Below are 20,506 nucleotides of genomic sequence, written 5' to 3'. Positions count from 1 at the left end.
AGTCCTGCTCAGATTGCTTTCCCAAAATGCAGCACCTCTCATTTATCTAAATTAAACTCCATCTACTACTCCTCAGCCCATTGGCTCATCTGATCAAGATCCTGCTGTAATCTGAGGTATCCTCCTTCACTGTCCACTACATATCCAATTTTGGTGTCATCTGCAAGCTTACAAACAATACCTCTTATGTAAATGATTTGGGTGTGAGCATAAATGATAAAAAAGTAGTGGACCCAGCATCAATCCTTGTGGCACACCACAGGTTACGGCCTCCAGTCAGGAAACCAAACCTCCACCCTCTGTCTTCTACCTTCAGGCCAGCTCCTGTATCCAAATGGCCAGTTGTCCCTGTATTCCGAGAGAGCTAACCTTGCCAGCCAGTCTTCCATGGAGAACCTTGTCGAACACCTTATTCAAGTCCATATAGATCACTTCCATTGCTTGGACCTCATCAATCCACTTTGTTACTTGATTTCCCACACACATAGCCATGTCGACTATCCCTAATCAGTCCTTGCCTTTCTAAATACATGCACATCCTGTCCCTCAGGATTCCCTCCAACAACTTCTCCACCTCCGACATCAGGCTCATTGGTCTATAGTTCCCTGGCTTGTCCTTACCACCCTGCTTAAATAGTGGCTCCACGTTAGACAACCTGCAGTCTTCCGGCACCTCACCTGTGACTATTGATGATATAAATATCTCAGCAAGGGGCCCAGCAGTCACTTCCCTAGCTTCTCAGAGTTCTGGGATATACCTGATCAGGTCCTGGGAATTTATCCACCTTTGTGCGTTTTAAGACATCCAGCACCACCTCCTCTAATATGGGCATTTTTCAAGATGTCATCATCAATTCCCCACATTCTATATTTTCCATGCCCTTCTCCACAGTAAACACGGATGCAAAATATTTGTTTAGTATCTTCCCCCATCTCCTGTGGCTCCACACACATGGCCTTATTCCCTCCCTAGTTACCCTTTTGTCCTTAAATGTATTTATAAAAACCCTTTGGATTCTCCTTAACCCTATTTGCCAAAGCTATCTCATGCCACCTTTTCCAATAGCTTAACTTTTTTTCTGGCACAGAGGAAATAGATGACCGTCACTACACCCCAAGGTACTCCACAAAGATTCCAGATTTGCCCTGGCAATGCCAGGAAGAGGAATCACTGGAATGAGACTTCCTCTTTTGGAGGCAGAAAGGGAATTCTTCAAATATGAGGGAAGCACCTATCAACAATCACTCAATGTTACAAAACAGTGAAATAGGGAGATGTGAACCCAAGCAATGACTATTGTTGGTGTGTTTTAAACAACCATAACATACTGGAAGGTAAATATGCACAGTGGGATTATTGTTTCTTCAGTCGAGATGACTAGCTTTTTTATTTGTTTCATGGAAGGCAAATGTTGCTGACCAGGCCAGCATTTGTTGCCTATGCCCAGCTGCCTTTGAGCTGTGTCCTGCTAGCCCATTGTACATGGCACATGAATCATCAGATCGCTGTGAATCTGGAGTCACATGTAGACTAGATCATGGAAAGATGACATGCGGCCTTCTCTAAAGGGGATTAGGAAACCACGTGCTGTTTTTAAAAAAAGGAAATGAGTTTCCATGGCTATTATTGACGGAGATACTTTCAATGCAGATATGGTAATATTACAGACATTTAATTCACGTTTCCAGACCATTAGGCTGAATACTAGGGATATAACCATCGTACTGCCATTCTTATTTGATAAAAGCAGTTGTCTAAGTAATGTTTTGTCCTTATTGCTTTTTAAAGTTTGTTACATAATGAAAATTAAATTTTGTTATGCAATTCCTTTAAGTTGGTTATTAGAAATTCAAATATCTTCTTGAAAGATTCTCAGTCTCCACACAGACAGTACAACAGCAACAAAAGTGATGAAGTCCTGAGGCAGACTTTGGGTGCTACTTTTTAAAAGTCTTTGACAGGCTACTTAAAAAAAACCTAACTTCCAGTTTACATCCACTCCATGGAAATACAAGAATAGTGAACACATAATTACAGAGATAGTGTAGTAGAGGATGAGAGATTCCTGGAGCAGAAGTAGCTCATAGGGAGGTTGAAGACAAAAGCAAACTGCTGGAGAAACTGTTTCTCTCTCCACAGATGTTGCCAGAGCTGCTGAGTTAATATTGAGCCCACTGACTTCTACAGAACTCTATTGGACCAAAAGCATTCTCTGTTTCTCTGTCTACAAGTGCTGCCAGATGTACAGAGTTCTCCAGCACTCTGCTTTTGGTTAGATTTTTGTTTTATATTCACTCATGGAATGTGAGCATTGCTAGCTGGACTGGTATTTATTGCCTGTCCCAGGTCAGCCCCTTGCGAAGGGTGATTTTGAACTGCCTTCTTGAACTGCAGAAACCTATCTTACAATGCGGTTAGGAAGAGAATTTCAGGATTTTGACCCAATGGTAATAAAGGAGCTGCAATATCAGCAAGTTTTGAGAAGATTTGTAGTTCAGGTTGAGGTTCTGGATGTAGATTGGCTCGATGAGCTGGAAGGTTCATTTTCAGACGTTTCGTCGTCATACTAGGTTACATCTTCAGTGAGCCTCCAGACGAAGCACTGCTGATATTTCCTGCTTTCTGTTTATATGCTTGGGTTTCTTTGAGTTGGTGATGTCCTTACTTGTTCCTTTTCTCAGAGGGTGGTAAATTGGGTCCAAGTTAATACGTTTGTTGATAGAATTCTGATTGGAATGCCATGCTTCTAGGAATTCTCGTGCATGTCTCAGTTTGGCTTGTCCTAGGATGGATGTGTTGTCCCAGTGGTGTCCTTCCTCATCTGTATGTAAGGATACTAATGAGAGAGGGTCATGCAGTTTCGTGGTCAGTTGATGTTCATGTATCCTGTTGGCTAGTTTTCTGCCTGTTAGTCCAATGTAGTGTTTGTTACAGTTCTTGCATGGTAATTTGTAAATGACATTAGTTTTGCTTGTCTGTATAAGGTCTTTCAAGTTCATTAGCTGCTGTTTTAGTGTGTTGGCGAGTTTGTGGGCTACCATGATGCCAAGGGGTCAGTGTAGTCTGGCATTAAGAATGGAACATCTGAGAATCGTTGATGAATTTCAGCAATGCATCTTGTAGATGCTACACACTAATGCTACTGAACGGTGGTGGCAGATGGAGTGGATGTTTGTCGATTTGGTGAGAAGTTAACAAACTGTCAAGATCCCATAAAGTATAAGGAACTCTTGAGTAGAAGTGGAATGGAATATATTCTGTTGAAATGTTCAGCCTTAATATATAAATGTTTAGATGTTTATTTGCTTTGTTTAAACATTTGCTCAGTGAACGCTTTCATTTAAAGTCTGAAATTTTATTGGATAATTCTTTCAATTAAAACTGGGAATTTGGAATTTCTTTTTAAAATTACTGATCTTCACAATGTTAGCACAATGAATGCTGTAAATTTGAGGTGCTACATATCAGAAGAAATACAAAACTAAGACGGTGTCTACCTTCTCAGGTTACTGAGAAAAAGTCCATAGCATTATTTGACAAAGAGAGAGATCACCCTACATCCTAAACAATATTTATCCCTCGAATCAAGATCATCGAAAGCCAGTTACAGCTGTTGTTTGTGGGCCCTGTTAGTAATGGTCTGCCACATTTCCTTACAAAAGAAATCACTCAACTAAACGCTTGAGGTGCACCTTGATACAAAAGGTCATTAAATGAATTATCTAAAAAGCAAGTTCTTTCTAAGTGTGGCACATTACAGGAATTGGCCATTCCCCTTTCAGATTTGCACTGAGTCAGTCACATAATACAAGGCTAAAGTCATAATGAGGCCTAACTAGATAAGGATAACTGAGTCCTTCCCTGAATTAATCAGCTGGAATGTTATAATAATTTCAAATATTACGACAAGATAGTTCACCATTCTTTTTTTCATATGGCAGAATAATTGTGCAAATGATTTAATAATTGATTTTTTTCCTGGTGCCCACATTAAAATTATCCAATTCACTATATTCATTTTCACAATTTGCCATGGTACATTCTGAACTCAAAGTCAATAATCCAGAACCAAAGCCATTGCACAATTATTCTGCCACATGAAAGAAGGAAGATGAACTATCTTGTCATAATATTTGAAATAGTACGAAGTGTATCTATAAAGAGGTGCATTCCATCAATCCAACATTAATAATAATGATGATCCAAAATAAAACAAGACAATAGGCTCAAAAACAGGGAAGAAATCACCATCACTTTAACATGGTCAAACTTCAAATTGATTTCAATTAAATGCTTTAACTCATTTAAATCAATGGTTAAGATACATATCAATGTCTGACCATTTTGTTAGCTTTCAATAATTGTCGCAAATGATTACACATTGACACAAAATAATGAGTCAATAACACTCAGCTTTCTCTACTGATCCCTTGCAAAGTCAATTCTTGTAGTTTCATCGACTCCCTACAGTGTGGAACTAGATTCTTCAGCCCAACAAGTCCACACTGACCCTCTGAAGAGTACCCAACCAGACCCATTCCCCTACCCGATATTTACCGCAGAAAATGCACCTAACGTACATAACTCTGAGCTCAAAAACTTACATGAATTCACGTAAAACTCCGTTATCTCACTTTTTGAGATTAGAATCAATCTAAACGTCATGGCATAGACAGAGAACACAGGGGGCCAACACCTTCAACATATTGTCTAGCTATCACCATTGTTAACAGCTAACCCGAGAATGCAACTTTTTTAAAAAAAGTTTGTGATTTACACATGAAAGAAGTGAAACTATCACGGTATTCTAACAGATGAAAGGCTTAACAGACAATCAATTTTTCAATACATAATTTTAGTTACATCACACTGAAGTTTTGCTATAAATTCTGTGTGTTAGGATTGAGCCCTCCACTACCACCTGATGAAGGACTGACGTTCCGAAAGCTCGTGTGCTTCCAATTAATCCTGTTGGACTGTAACCTGGTGTTGTGTGATTTTTAACTTTGTACACCCCAATCCAACACTGCCATCTCCAAATCATACATATCCCTGAACACTATGGGCAATTTAGCATAGCCAATTTACCTGACCTGCATATCTTTGGATTGTGGGAGGAAACTGTAGCAGCTGAAGGAAACCCACACAGACACAGGGAGAATGTGTAAAGATGGCAGAGGTTGGAATCGAACCCTGGTTCCTGGCGCTTTGAGGCAGCAGTGCTAACTACTGAGACACCATGCCATTCCAACTTTTGAGATTAAACTTTATTCAGTATGATGTTTCTGTTTTAAAAAAAAATGTTTTTCATCATGCAGCATTTCCTAGGGTGAAATAACCAATAATCATCTCTTGTTCAAAAACTGAATTATGGTTTGCTATTTTACTGAAGCTAAAAGTGTGTTTAGAACATAGGAATTGTGGTTGCACATTCCTGCCCAACTGTTTTATGCCAACTCAATGTAGCATGAGCATGGGAAGAGAAGCTATAAAGAAATCCGACAAGCTATTGTCAGGTTGCCTTAAACAGCAAGTAGGTTAAATGTGTTTAATATTTAAGGGTGAAATCCATTAAGCATACACGGTATTGCTGTTAATAGCTAGATGTTTTTGAAGGTTTTCAAATCAGGAATACAGAAAACAAAAAATTCTGCTGATTCATTTCAGATTAATAATTATTTTAATTCTAAGCAAAGTCAGAACTATTGTAGCTTACATGGTCCCAACAGTAACCACTCCATAAATAAAGGATGTACATAAATAGTAATTGCATGATGGATGCGTCGCCACATGCTTTAGATTGGTTAAAATCACATTGGCTGAGACATCAAGTCCATTAATGTCAACTTATTTACACAAGTGTACGAGCCCGACAGCTGGATAGAAGGAATTCAGCTGAAGAAAGACACTTCCCTAGAGAGGAGAGCTGAAGGAGCATAATAAAGAGCGTGAACTGGCAGCAATGAATTCGATCTTCAACCCCATGGAATACAGGGAGAACTAGCCTTTTGAATACAAAATTGGGTAGAAGGTAGGAGACAGAGGTTGATATTGGAGGATTGCTTTTCATACTAGAGGCCTGTAGCCAGCAGTGTGCAGCAAGGATCTGTGCCAGATCCATTGGATTTGTCATTTATGTAATGAATCTGGATCTGGACACTTGTATAATGAAATGAGATTGCCCACTTGTCACAGATCAGCTATTCTTTGGTGTGTCTGTGTCGGCTAAACACCCAAGATAAATCCTGTGTCTCAAATGTGACACTGAAGATGGTGTAGATTGCCACCTGATCGGTCTCTGCTGGAAACATGGACACAGAGAAAGTACAGGACGTGGGTCAACATACTGCAAATCGTGTTCAAAGCCTTGAACTGCTTTTCACAAGAATATCAACAGCAATATTATCCCTCACACAAAGAAAATATCAACAAAACAGGTTTACTGCAAATCTATGTCATTCCGCTTTACCTAAACCAACATCTAAACTAAATCTGATTAGATCAATTATAGTGGAAAATTCAGATCTGCTCACATTAAATTACAAAACAGTTCAAACAAAGAGCTTTGGGTGATTTTGTGTATGAAAGTTAACTTGCAGGAACCACAACTAATAAAGGCAAATGGAAGTTTGGTCTTTCTTGCCAAGGGATTGGAGTTTAAAAATAAAGTCACATTCCATCTGTACAGGTGTTGGTGAGGATGCACCTGGAGTACTGTGTAGTTTTCATCCCATATTTAAGTATGTCATTGGAGGCAGATCAAAAAAATCTACTAGGTTATTCTTGGTATGAAGAGGATGACTTATCAAGAAAAGGCAAGCATTTATTATTAGAGCTCAGAAAAAAAAATGAAGAGTGATCTTATTGAAACTTACAAGATTCTGAGGGGCTTTGGCAGGGTAGATGTTGAGAAGATGCCTCCACTAGTGGGATAATCTTATAGTTGGGTACATAACTACAGAATAAGGGAACACATCAAAAACTGAGATGTAAAGGAATTTCTTCCCCGAGAGAGTACAGCATCTCTGAAAGGTTCGATTTCAGACAGCAGTGGAGGTTCAATCACAAATTATTTAAGAGAGGTACACAGATTTTTGAAATATCAGGGATTAAAGGGTTATGATGACATGGCATTAAACCAGAGTTGAAGGCTGGGGCAGATGTACCAAGATTGAATGACAGGCAGGCCTGAGGAGCCAAATATCCTGCTCCTGTATCTCAAATTCTTTTGTTCAAGCAGGATAGTGCTCCAGACAAGCGTTCAGCACCTTTGCCCAAACAGTATTTTATGACAAGCATGAACAACCCTGATGCTATACCCCACCTCCCCAACATATATCTCAAACATTTTCCAGCAAGGCTATCACCTACTGGCAACTGGAAATCCTTGCCAGGTCATCATTTTCCCATTCTGATTGAACCATATGATGTACCATACACATCACTGTCTCCAAAAGTGTGGCCTTGGAAGGAAAGCTGCAAAAATTCATTATGATATTACTACAGTAACAGATTATGAAAAGATTTGAAAAATGATTTCACAGGATATGGGTATCACAGACTAGGCCTGTACCCATTCTAACTGCCCCTGAAATGATGGCGAGCTGCCTTCTTGAACCACTGCAGTCCACATGCTATGGGTACACCCACAGTGCAGTTAAAAGAGTTTCCCAGGATTTTGATCCAGTGGCATTGAAGGAGCGGAATTATAGTTCAAAGTCATAATATTGTATGGCTTGCAGGAAGAGTATTATGTGTTGTTCACATCCATCTGCTAACCCTGTGCTTCTAATGGACTTCAAATTGGGAGGTGCTGTTCAAGCTGCTTTAGCAAGTCGCTGCACTGCACCTTGTATATCATAGAATAGAATCCCTACAGTGTGGGAACAACTTCAGCCCAACAACTTCACACTCACCCTCCAAAGAGTAAACCACTCAGACCCATTCCACTACCCTATTATCCTATATTTAATCCTGACTCATGCACCTAACCTACACATCTCTGAACACTATGGGCAATTTAGCAATGCCAATTCATCTAACCTGCATATCTTTGGATTGTGGGAGGAAAACGGAGCACCTGGAGGAAACCCAAGATGACATGGGGAGAATGTGCAAATTCCACACAGTCACCAGAGGTTGGAATCGAACATGGATCCCTGGCGCTGAGAGGCAGCAGTGCTAATCATAGCCACTGTGCCATCCTGTGGCATAACGCTGCTGCCTCAAAAATGGCAAAAGAGCTTTCCATCTGCAACTTTCTACTGAGACTGCTTTGTTGGCTCGCTTTTGTTCTGGTTTTTCAAAGTAAAGTCCTGTACCACTTGGATCACTGTTAAAGAAAAAAAATTATTGAAATGGTTCAAGTATTTGAACTGCTTCAAGTCTCATTTTAGCACAGGCACTTCGCAGACCAGAATTTCAACAAAATAATAACGTTGTGAATTGCTACAACTAGGAAGGATGTGTCTGAAAAAGATACTTGACACATGTTTTATTTTAAAATAAAGATATATTCACAAAAGAACATTTAAAATGTAGACTACCACTTTTTAAAAGTCTCTAAAGCTATTTACTGGTTAAATCTTTCCAACGCTATTCAATACTATAATGTAGACCTAATTGGAATAATGTGTGCTGCTATACTGCCACGTTATTCTCGGAGTAGGAATTTCCTCTGGGCACATACCATGCAGTTAACTCTTATTACAATACTGCCTTTGCCTCCAGTTTGTCCAATATTCTCCATTCCCACAATAGTCCAAAAATATTCACAGCAGATCATTTTCAGGGGAGTTTCCTTTACGTATTTTTTCGTTCCATATATTCACAACACGGACAGGAAAGGTGGTTTGGGAGTGGAGGAGAGCGTGACAGGTTGGCAAAAAATAGATTTGGGTATTCCAACCATCATAATAAGTAGCATAAGTAATCTTACAAAAATAAGCTAGTGTTGATTGGAAACCGCTTTACATCTCTGAAGCGCCACCTTCAAATTCAGACTTTTTTTAAAAAAAGCATCTTTATATCATCCCATCAATTTGTAACGGCATAATCATAGGTCTAAAAATACTGGTTTCTAAGGAGTGCCTCCCATCCCCCCACACGGTGAAACCAAAGCCATCGCTCCTTCCTCAGGTAACACCACAGATTTCCGCTACTTTCTGCGGGGATAGTTAGAAGTGAAACTCCCAAGAGTTGGTGCAGTTCTTGTGGTCATTCAACGCCATACTTTCTGAGTGGTCTCTTCAGTACTGCCGGGGGTACAGTTACTCACATCCACCTCAGAAACCCTCCCCATACAACACAAAGCGGCTCCAGCTGGAGCTCAGGTCTATTCACGCCCTTTCCTAATTAGATTATCTCAACTGAAGCCAGTAATTTCCATACTATCTGAAACACAACTCCTTCTCAAGAAGTTTGGGAAAACACACCCAAAGGAACAGGGAAATCGGTGTCAGACTTGCACCGTGATCCCAGGGTAACACAAAGGCAGCTTTCGATAGAAGGAAAGTCGACTGAGTCCGATGTCAAACTTACCACAACTACTGAAAGAAACTTGCCACTGATCGACTTTCAGGAACGAAAAGCTCCAAACCCCGTCCTTCTCCTCCCGCCCCTTTCATACAACGATGAAGTACGCACCTCGTCCAACAAGACTCAGTGGCCCAGTGTAAAAGTCAGACAGTCACAACTCGACTCCACACTCGCCAAAACTCTTCGACACTACGGACCCCGCACGCGAGTGCACGCCCACACGTTCATTGGTGGTGACCCACTGTCAGTCAACCGGATCCGCCACTCCCATTCACTCATGGTCCCCTACTCACGCCCCCGTTGCAATGAACGTCACAGGCTGGGAGCTGCTGCACAGTTCTCGCTGGAAGTCAGTATTCCACAATTGATCAACTTCTTGTATACAAAGGTTCAGATTTGTTGTTCTTCAGCATATTGTGCGAAAACTGACTGAATCAAACAAACTAAATGCTATTTCCCACTAATTTGTCTTGTTTTTTGTGGTATGAATTCCTGCTGTACTTGATCCCAACCCCATTTGCACATGCTTTTGTCTTTTTTGTTTATGCATTGTTTCATTGATGGCCACTTATTATCTTGTTTTTAGCAATTTGCAAGTCATTTAACCAATTAAGTATATGTATCTTTCCCAATGCTTCCTCCGCTTTTTCCCTTCCGTATTCAGCATTCATTCCGCATCGATTCCATCACAGATTCACTCTGTATTTTCAACATTCATATATAAATTTCTCAGACATTATTTCAGATTTGGACCCCATATCCTCTTACTCACAGAGTCCTCCCTTACTTTCACCATCATCAGATCACGATGGCTGCTACAAAAAGTCTGCACCAATCCTGGTCATTTTCTGTCTTGGCTATTAAAACGTTCTCCAAATCTACACTTGCTTTCAGCCTTAGCCCTCACAAACTCTGTTACTTGCACCAAGTCCTTGGACTAAATACATTTGTTCCTGGTCCCCTAATACCTTAAGTTTCAAATTCTTCAATGCCTCAGTGCTGTTCTCTGTAGCTCCCACACTCCAAATTTTCTGCACTTTTGACCCCAACCTGGAAGCTGTGTCTTCAGGTACTTGGGCTTTGTGTTCAGGAATTCCTGCTTTATTTAATATTTCAGCTTTCTAGCATCTATGATATTTTATTTTTGTTTAGTTTTTTCTCTTTTCATTAAGAATCATTCTTGATTATTGTCATAATTATTAATCTCAAAATTTAGAATGATTGTCATTGTGGATAACTGAATGGAAGTAAAATATCAAGTGGTTTGGCCAGTGGATTAGGCATGTTGGGGATGTAGGAACAGGATTAGGCCATTCAGCCCATGGAGCCTGATCACTGCTGAACAAACACTGCAATATTGTTTACCCATTCTGCCACTGGTAATCGGAAATCATAGAGTCATAGACATGTACAGCATGGAAACAGACCCTTCGGTCCAATTCCTCCATGTCGACCAGATATCTCAACCCAATCTAGTCCCACCTGCCAGCACCCGGCCTATATCCCTCCAAACCCTTCCAATTCATATTCTAGACTAGAGTGGTGCTGGAAAAGCACAGCAGTCCAGGCAGCAGCGGAAGAGCAGTAAAATCAACGTTTCAGGCAAAAGTCCTTTATCAGGCTTTTCCAGTAACACTCTAATCTAGAATCTGGTTTCCAGCATCTGCAGTCCTTGTTTTCACTTTCCTATTCATATATCCATCCAAATGCCTTTTAAATGTTGCAATTGTACCAGTCTCCACCACATCCTCTGGCAGCTCATTCCATACATGTACCACTCTCTGTGTTAAAAAGTTGGCCTGTAGGTCTCTTTTACATCTTTTCCCCTCTCACCCTAAACCTATGCCCTCTAGTTCTGGACTCCCTGACCCCAGGGAAAAGACTTAGTCTATTTACCCTATCCATGCCCCTCATAATTTTGTAAACCTCTATAAGGTCACCCCTCAGCCTCCGACGCTCCAGAGAAAACAGCCCCAGCCAGTTCAGCCTCTCCCTATAGCTCAATCCTCCAACCCTGGCAACATCCTTGTAAATCTTTTCTGAACCCTTTCAAGTTTCACCACATCTTTCCGATAGGAAGGAGACCAGAATTGCACGCAGTATTCCAACAGTGGCCTAACCAATATCCTGTACAGCCGCAATCTATCCAACGCTAAACATATCCAAAGACTGAACTTCTGCAGCTTTCTGGGGGAGAGAATTCCAAATGTTCACAACCCTCTGAATACAAAAAAACTTCACCTCTGTCCTAAATAGTATCCCTATTGTTATTAAACTGTACTTCCTTGTTTTAGACTACTTGCTTCTATCCCACTTATCCTCTAAAGTATTTTGTAGTTTCAATAAGATCACCCTGGAGAATACAAACCCAATTTTCTAAATCTTTCTTGCCATTCCAGAACTTTCACTGCACTTAACTATGGCAATAATATTGTAAGGAGTCATAGATATTTTATAGCGTGGAAAGAGGCTCTTCAGTCAAGTCATCAAACATGTATTTATTGTAATCCCATTTTCAAGCACATGGTGCACAGTCGTATATGCTCTATCATTTCAGGCATTCATCTGAATAGTTCTTGAATGTCTTGTCAGTTCTCACCTTTATCACCCTTTTAAGCAGTGAGTTCCAAATACCCATGCTCCTCTGTGTGAATAAAATGTGTCCTCAATCCCCTCTAAACTTCCTGCTCCTTTCTTTATAACTATGCCTCTGGTTACTGACTCCTCTACCAAGCTTATCCTTACCTACCCTGGTTTATGCCCTCTCAGTATCCTGTAAGTTTCAATCAGCTCAGTCCCTCATCCTTCTGAACACCAGCGAGTACAGACCCAACATCTTCAACAGTGCCTCATATGACAAGCCTTTCATTCCCAGTATCATCCTTGTAAACCTCCTCTGATACTCCTCCAACAACAGCACATCATTCTTTAGATATGGGCTCAAAACTGCTCGCAATATTCCAAATGCAGTCTGACCAGAGCCTTATGCAGCCTCAGTAGTACATCTGTCTTGAAATGAATATCAGCATTTGGAACACTGTGCAATTCTAGTTGTTCTTCTCTCAAAAGGATATCATTAAACTTGAGAGGGTACAAAAAAGATTTACAAAGATGTTACTAGGACTGAAGGGTTTGAGTTCTAGTGAGAGGCTGAATAAGCTGGGGCATTTTTCCTTGGGGTGTTGGAGGCTGAGGGGTGACCTAATTGAGGTTTAAAAAATTATGAGGGGCATGGATAGGTTAAATAGCCAAGCTGTTTGCTAGGGTGGGGAAGCCCAAAACTGGACTGCATAAATTTAAAGTGAGAGGGGAAAGATTTAAGTAGCACCTGAAGGGGTAACATTTTCATGTGTGTGTATGGAAGGAACTGCCAGAGGAGGTGGTGGGCGCTGGTACGATTACAGCATTTAAAAGCCATCTGGATGGGTAAACAAATTGGAAAGGTTTAGAAGGATATGGGCCAAGTGCTGTCAAATAGGACTAGGTCAGGTTGGGATGTCTGGTGGGCATAGACAAGTTGGACTGAAGAATCTGTTTCCCTTCTGTATAAATCAATTGTCTTTACCTTCCTAACTGCCAGTTGAATCTGTATGTTAACTTTAAGAGAATCATGAACTAGAACTCCCAAGTTGCTTTGCATTTCAGATTTCTGAAGCTTTTTTCCTTTTAGAGAATAGTCTACACCTCTGTTTTTCCTGTCAAAATGTAATAATTCACACTTTGCCATATTGTATTCCATCTGCCACTTCTTTGCCCACTCTCCTGAATCCTTTTATAGCCTTCCTGTGTCCCCAATGCTACCTATCCCTCCATCTATCTTTGTGTCATCTACAAACTTAGCAACACCGCCCTCAGTCCCTCATCCAGGTCATTAATATATGACACAAATAGTTATGCACCCAACCCTGACTCCTGCAGAACTCCACTGCAGCTCCCACACCAATTGCCACCCTGAAAAAAAACCCTTTATCCCTGTCAGGGATAACTCTCACCAGAAGCCACCCTTATATCCATGCCAGTACCTTGTCCCAAACAGCATGGACTCTTAATTAGCAGCCTCCCGCACACAGCTTGTCAAAGGCCTTCTGGAAATCCAAACAGACTACATCCACAGGCTCTCCTTTGTCTAAATTGCTCATCAACACCTCAAAGAATTTTAAAAGGTTGTCAGGCATGACCTCCCTTCAATGAAGTTGTACTGACTTTGCCCTATGTTACCATTTCCAAGTAGTCTACAATCTCATCCATAACAAGGGACTCTAAAATCTTAACGACTGAGGTCAGGCCAACCTGCCTGTAGTTTCCTGTCTTCTGCCTTTCTCCCTTCTTAAACAAGGGTATTACATTAGCCATTTTATAGTCCTCTAGGTCCTCCTTGACTCCAATGATTCCTGAAAGATCACCATCAGTGCCTCTAAAATCTCAGCTATCTCCTTCAGAACTCTGGGGTGTAGTCCATCTTTTTGGTCATTTGATCACCTTCAGATTTTCAATTTCCCCAGCACCTTCTCCTTAGTGACGGTCGCTTCATTCACTTCTGCCCCCTAGCTTTCTTGAATTTTGGTATCTTGCTGGTGTCTTCCAATATGAAAACTGATGCTAAGTACCTATTCAGTTCCTCTGCTATTTCTTTGTTCCCCATTACTCTTCTCCACCCTCATTTTCCAGCAGTGCAATGTCTGCTTTTACCTCTCACTTACCTTTAGAATATCTAAAGTAACACTTGCAATCTTCATTTATATTACTAGCCAGGTTACGCTCATATTTCATGTTTTCCCCCCTTGCTGCTGTTGTAGTTATCCTCTGCTTGTTTTTAAAGGCTGTGCAAAAATCCACTCATGGTCTTCTTTCTTTTGTGATTCCTCAACTTCACCCACACAGATTCTATGCTTTCTGACACTAAGTCATTTCTTGCTATCAATTTAATATGATTTCTTACTAACAAGGCAATCGTGTGCAGTCTGCTCATTTGCCTGTCTTTTCGATAGGTCGTGTATCTTTGGATATTTAGTTCCCAGTCCTGATCCCCTTGCAGCCATCTCTCTTTGATATTCACATTACACCTGCCAATTTCAATCTGCGCTGCAAACTCATATATCTTAGTTTGCATGCTGCATGCATTTAAGTCCAACACCTTCACTCCTGCATTGACTGCCCCTCTCCTCATACTTGTTCCCTTATCTGCTGTGCCTAGATTCCAGACCGTTTCCACGCTCTCAGTCATGTTACATGTTCTGGAAATTTTAACCTCTGCTGAGTCATCCCCACCCCTTTTCATAATTTTCCATGCATATTCCCCCAATATTCCTCCTGAAACTTAATACCCACGTGGCTGTATTGAATCACTTTGCTCCGAAAGCTAGTGTGCTTCCAATTAAACCTGTTGGACTATAACCTGGTGTTGTGTGATTTTTAACTAATTAATATATATTGTAAACAATTGTTTCTCCAGCTAAAAATTCCTTTGTTATTAATAAGTGGAAGATTTACATTTTTAGTGATTTTCTCATAAGTAGACAACTAAAAATTAAAGTCACAAGATTCTTTTTATCGATTATTCATTACGGAGATAAATATTCTCACAATTTTTATAAATTGTGGATTTTAACCCAGAAACACAATATTAGCCTTCAATTTATCAACTAGTTGACTTGGAATTGTTTTCAGCATTGTTTATTGTTTCCTGCTGCCATTGGTTACTATACGTACCCGTATATACTCGAGTAGTAGTCGAATTTTTTAACTCCTTTTTAAGGTTAAATTTATAGTGTTGGCTACTACATGGATACTAATTTTGAGGGGCTGAAACTCATGCCCATCGATATTCATACCATATCATTAGCAAAAACCCAATTCATCTCTCAACAAATAAGGAACAGAAACACAACGAATTACGGCAATTCTGAAAACCTGGAGAGGAGAGTGATAGCTGGTAGGCTGGAAGATCCGGAGCGGAGCTCGACGAATGGCACACTGACTCAACATGTTGATCTGATATCAGTGAAGAACTAGGGTCACTTTGACACAAGATATTCCAAACTTTTGGCCAAAAATAAGGGGTTGGCTTTCACATGAGATAGACTATTATCGAGTACATACGGTAAATACATCAAAGTACTGCTGGAAATCTGAAACAATCACAGGAAAAACTGAAAAGCTCAGCTGATCGGGCAGCATCTGTGCATAGAAATAACGTTAACATTCTGTTCTAAAGAAGGTAAAATCCAACTAAAACTTTAACTGCTGTCCAATCTCTTCAGCTTCCCAGTTTTTATGTGTTTGTTATTGGTTTCTACTCTACCAGGTTACAAAATAAGTTACCAAAAATTTCAGTTAATTTGCTTAAACTGCACATTTATTTCATTATTGTGTCCCATCCTCTCTTTGATAGATGCCCCTCTGATTTCTCTTCAACTTTTAAGCACATTGTCAGTGTCTGTGTGTTCCTTAGTAGTTAGAAATCAAACTGTAAGCTTAGAAAAGCAAAGAAACAACTGAAAGTCCACTACAAAGTTTGTGGCCTGGGAATTTTAAGTCACTTTTAATTTTGAATCAATTACTAAAAAGATGTTACAAAGAACCAATATTCCTTTAACTTAGGTTTTCATCCATTTCTCTCAAGCACAAAAAGAACATCAAAAATAGATTGATTAACTTCCATATATATGACATTAATGAAAACCCTGGATTGATAACCCTCATTGATCTGGATTTCATGATGGATCTAAATTGAATATCCATTGTAATGTATTGTTAAAGAAATATAAACTGGGTATGGGAGGCAAGTAGTAGTTAAAATTATTAAGGAAGAAATTATTTAAAACAAAATCAAGGCTGCAAGATTGTCAATTGAGTTTCCCATCTAACTGAGGGATAATTATAGGAAAGGCATTGCATTGTGGTATTATCACTAGACTTTCAGCATTCCACAGAGACCGTTCCCTCCATGACTCCCTCGTTAGGTCCTTGCGCCCCGACAACCCACCCTCCACTCCCGGCACCTTCTCCTGCCACCGCAAGAGGTGTAAATCCTGCAACCACACCTTCCTCCCTCACCTCCATCCAAGACCCTAAAGGGTCCTTCCACATCTAGCAGAGATTTTCTTGCACATCCAAAACATCTCATCTACTGTGTCCGTTGCTCTCGATTTGGTCTACTCTACATTGGGGAGATAGGACGTCAAATTGGAAGTTTTCAGAGAACATCTCCAGGCTATATTCACCAAACAACTCAACTGTCCTGTGGCCGACCACTTCAATTCCCCCTCCCACTCCCACCCACCAAGGACATGCAAGTCCTGAGTCTCTTTCACCGCCAAATCCATGCCACCAACACCTGGAGGAAGAACACCTCATCTTCTGCCTTGCGATCCTCCAAACACATGGCAACAATGTCGATTACACCAGTTTCCTCATCTTCCCATCTTTTCCAAGATCCAACCTTCCAACTCAGCACTGCCCTCTTGAAGATTAGATTGCTTACAATGTGGAAACAGGCCCTTTGGCCCAACAAGTCCACACCGACCTGCCAAAGCGCTACTCACCCATACCCCTACATTTACCCCTTACCTAACACTACGGGCAATTTAGCATGGCCAATTCACCTGACCCGCACATCTTTGGACTGTGGGAGGGAACCTGAGCACCCGGAGAAAACCCACGCAGACACGGGGAGAACGTGCAAACTCCACACAGTCAATCACCTGAGGCGGGAATTGAACCCGGGTCTCTGGTGCTGTGAGGCAGCAGTGCTAACCACTGTGCCACCGTGCCACCCACTGTCATACCAACCAATCTTCCTTCCCACCTATCCGCTCCACTCCTCTGTTCCGACCTATCACCATTGCCCCGTGACCTTCATCTACCTATTACCTTCCAAACTACCTTCCTCCTAGGCCCACCTCCCCTCCTATTTATCTCTCTGCCTCCTTGGGCCCCTCCCGACATTCCTAACGAAGGACTTATGCCTGAAATGTTGACTCTCCTGCTCCTCACATGCTGCCTGACCTGCTGTACTTTTTGAGCGCCACACTTTCTGATCCTGATTGTTAATCCAGAGATCCAGGGTTCCTCTGGTTGGAATATACTGGGGACCTGGTTGGAATCTCCCCACTGCATTTGGTGGAATTTGAATTCAATAAATAAATGGAATTAAGAGTCTAATGATGCTAGGTGGCATGGTGTAAAGATAGCAATCTCTCCCTCAACATCAGCAAAACTAAAGGACTGAACATCAACTTTAGGAAGCAAGGAGGGGGGCACACTCATGTCTAAATCAGTGGAGATGGTCGGGAGCATTAAGTTCCTATGACTGACAATCACCAATAATCTGCCCCAGACTACTCACATAGATCAGCAGTCAAAAAGGCACAACAATGCCTCTTCTTCTTCAGAAAGCTGAAGAAATTCAGCATGTCCACAAGAACTCCCACCAATGTTTACAAATGCACTGTGGAAAGCATTCTTTCTGAATACATCACGGTTTGGTAGAGCAACTGCTCTGCTGAGGACCATGAAAAATTACAGAGAGTTGTGAACACAGCCCAGTCTATCACACAAGCCAACCTTCCATCCATTGACTCCATCTAAACTTCTTGTTGCCTCGGAAAGGTCTCTCACCCCATTTATAATCTCATCCAACCTTTTCGGTTAGGTAGAAGATACAAAAGCTTAAACACATGTAACAGCCACTGTTATTAGACTGCTGAATAGACCTCTCAAATTTCAAATCTAACGTTGATCTTGTTTTTTGCATATCTTCTTTGCAGCCGTAACTTTGCATCTTTGCTCTGTTCTATCACGTAATGACCTGTGTATGGTAATGAGCTGCCTGTACTGCATACAAAACAAAACTCTCAAATCAAATCATGGATGTATTGTTGCAAATACCCATCTAATTTACTAATGTCCATTCAGGAAGGAAACTGTCATCCATACCTGGTCTGGTCTACATGTGATTCCAGACCCATAGCAATGTGGTTGACTCTTAACTGCTCTCTGGGCAATTAGGTATGGGCTATAAATGCTGGTCTAGCTAGCGACACCATCATCCCTTAAATGAATGAAAATAATTCTAGCGGTTACTGCACAACAGAATGCCCAGTAGTGAATATTGACAGTAAGATCAGTCATTTTGTCATAAACCACGCAGTGCAAAGTATTCCTACCATTAAAACTATAATATCTTATCCCAATGCAGTGCCCCAAGTCTTGGTTAAAAAAAAGCATGCTGGCTCATCTCCTCAGACAATTGCAGACTTTAAGAATAATCAATTTAATTACATTGTTACAAACAAAGATATGTTTGAAAAATTTTTCAAAATATTATTAAAATTTGATTCTGTATTGTATGTCTTTTATGCAACTTAATTGGCATCACTTTAGTGACAAAGGAACAAATTAGTGGGTTTTTTTTCCATTTGTAAACAAAAGTATTGAAAAACAGTAGTTTCATTTACAAGCCTCAAGTAAAAGATACATTATATTCATGTTTTACATTGTAACAAAATTTACAATAACAATACGCATTACTACAAAGTATATTTACATAGTATAATACACAAAGCAAGCTGATGATACTTTTACAGCACTCTTGTGCTGGCAATATTTATAGGACCTAGCACAGAGGAAACTGCCACATCTGTCACAACAGCATTTAGATTTTTCCTTTGAATCCATCCAGCTGACCATCAGGTGACCCACTGAAGCTTTGATTGGTAAGAAAGTAACCAGTGTTTAAATGATTACAGAGTTCATCAGGTCATGTTCAATCCAATTTTGTGATGAATGGAGCTGGACAACTTTGTGTAAAACTGAAGGGGAGTCATCTTGGACTCGAAACATTAAGTTTATTTCTCTCTCCATAGATGCTCTCAGTTCTGCTGAGAGTTTCCAGCACCTTCTGTTTTTATTTCAGAGTTTGATCATCTGCAATATTAGATGTTATTATTATCATCTCACTGTGTAGTTTGTATGCATAAATATTAATTACATTTCCAAATCTTGTTAGCTATTTCTGCTTCTGGCTGATTCCAGATATCCAGCATAGTAAGTATATTATGGTTTAAGTCCGTAACTTTTAGCTGTTGTGGCTCATATAGCACTTTCTGTCTAACAGGTGAAATAACAGATGACATGCCTTAAATTCCGTGGTGATGGTGCTGACAACGATTTTCTTCCAATGTCTTCTGGTGATATTGCTTCCGACTGACTTTGGACTCCCTGCTTGCTCCCTGCTCAGAGTCTTTGGGATCCTCTTCCTCATCAGAAACCAGGATGGATTCTCACCAGGTCGGATGTTGATGTCTTAAGGTATAGACAAATTATCTGTGAAGGTAAGAAATACAAAATGTGAAGTAGCTTAATTTTAAAATATGTGTGTGTGTGTGTGTGTGTGTGTGTGTGTGTGTGTGTGTATATATAGACTTTCTATGTGCCTATTATGCTGATGGTTGTTAATATTTGGAACAGAAAATCTTTACTAATTTAGCCCTGTGTTAGTATTCATTATTCCCAAGTCAATTATAGCAAAAACATGACATAATAAAACATTCCAAGATGTTTTATAATGGTGGTACCAGGCGGACATTTGAGCCACGTCAGAAAATATTAGGGAAGGTTATAAAAAAGCTTGGGTAAAATGGTAGGTCTTAAAGAAAAGAAAGCTGGAGAGGTTTAGGATAGGAAGTAGAGGCTTGTGACTTTGGCATCTAAAAGTATTGCCATTAATGATGGGATGAAGGAGACCAAGGATGTGCAAGAGATGAAACCTAGAAGGATGCAGAGCTCTTCAAAGTCATAGAGCTTGAGGATGTTACAGAACAAGGTGAGCCCATGGAGGGATTTGAACACAACGCTATAAATTTACAAATTTGAGTCTTTCTAGACTGGGAGTCACTGTGGGCAGTAAGCACCGGGTTGATGTGAAAAGAATTTGGTTCAAATTCACATACAGGCACCAGAGTTTTT

The 20,506-nt window shown here is 40.5% G+C and overlaps 1 protein-coding gene across 1 annotated transcript in view; it reads right to left on the bottom strand.

Annotated features, from left to right (window-relative positions):
* The window catches only part of LOC132819796 (rho guanine nucleotide exchange factor TIAM2), a 401,154-nt gene extending 391,495 nt beyond the window's left edge, over nt 1-9,659 (bottom strand). Inside the window, exon 1 of the mRNA XM_060831569.1 lies at nt 9,542-9,659. The gene's annotated coding sequence lies outside the window, so the exon portion shown is untranslated. The remainder of the gene's footprint in view (nt 1-9,541) is intronic.
* Nucleotides 9,660-20,506: the final 10,847 nt, after the last annotated feature.

The sequence above is a fragment of the Hemiscyllium ocellatum genome, chromosome 10 (genome assembly GCF_020745735.1).
Source record: "Hemiscyllium ocellatum isolate sHemOce1 chromosome 10, sHemOce1.pat.X.cur, whole genome shotgun sequence".
Lineage (NCBI taxonomy): Eukaryota > Metazoa > Chordata > Chondrichthyes > Orectolobiformes > Hemiscylliidae > Hemiscyllium > Hemiscyllium ocellatum.
This window is presented reverse-complemented; position numbering and strand designations above follow the sequence as displayed.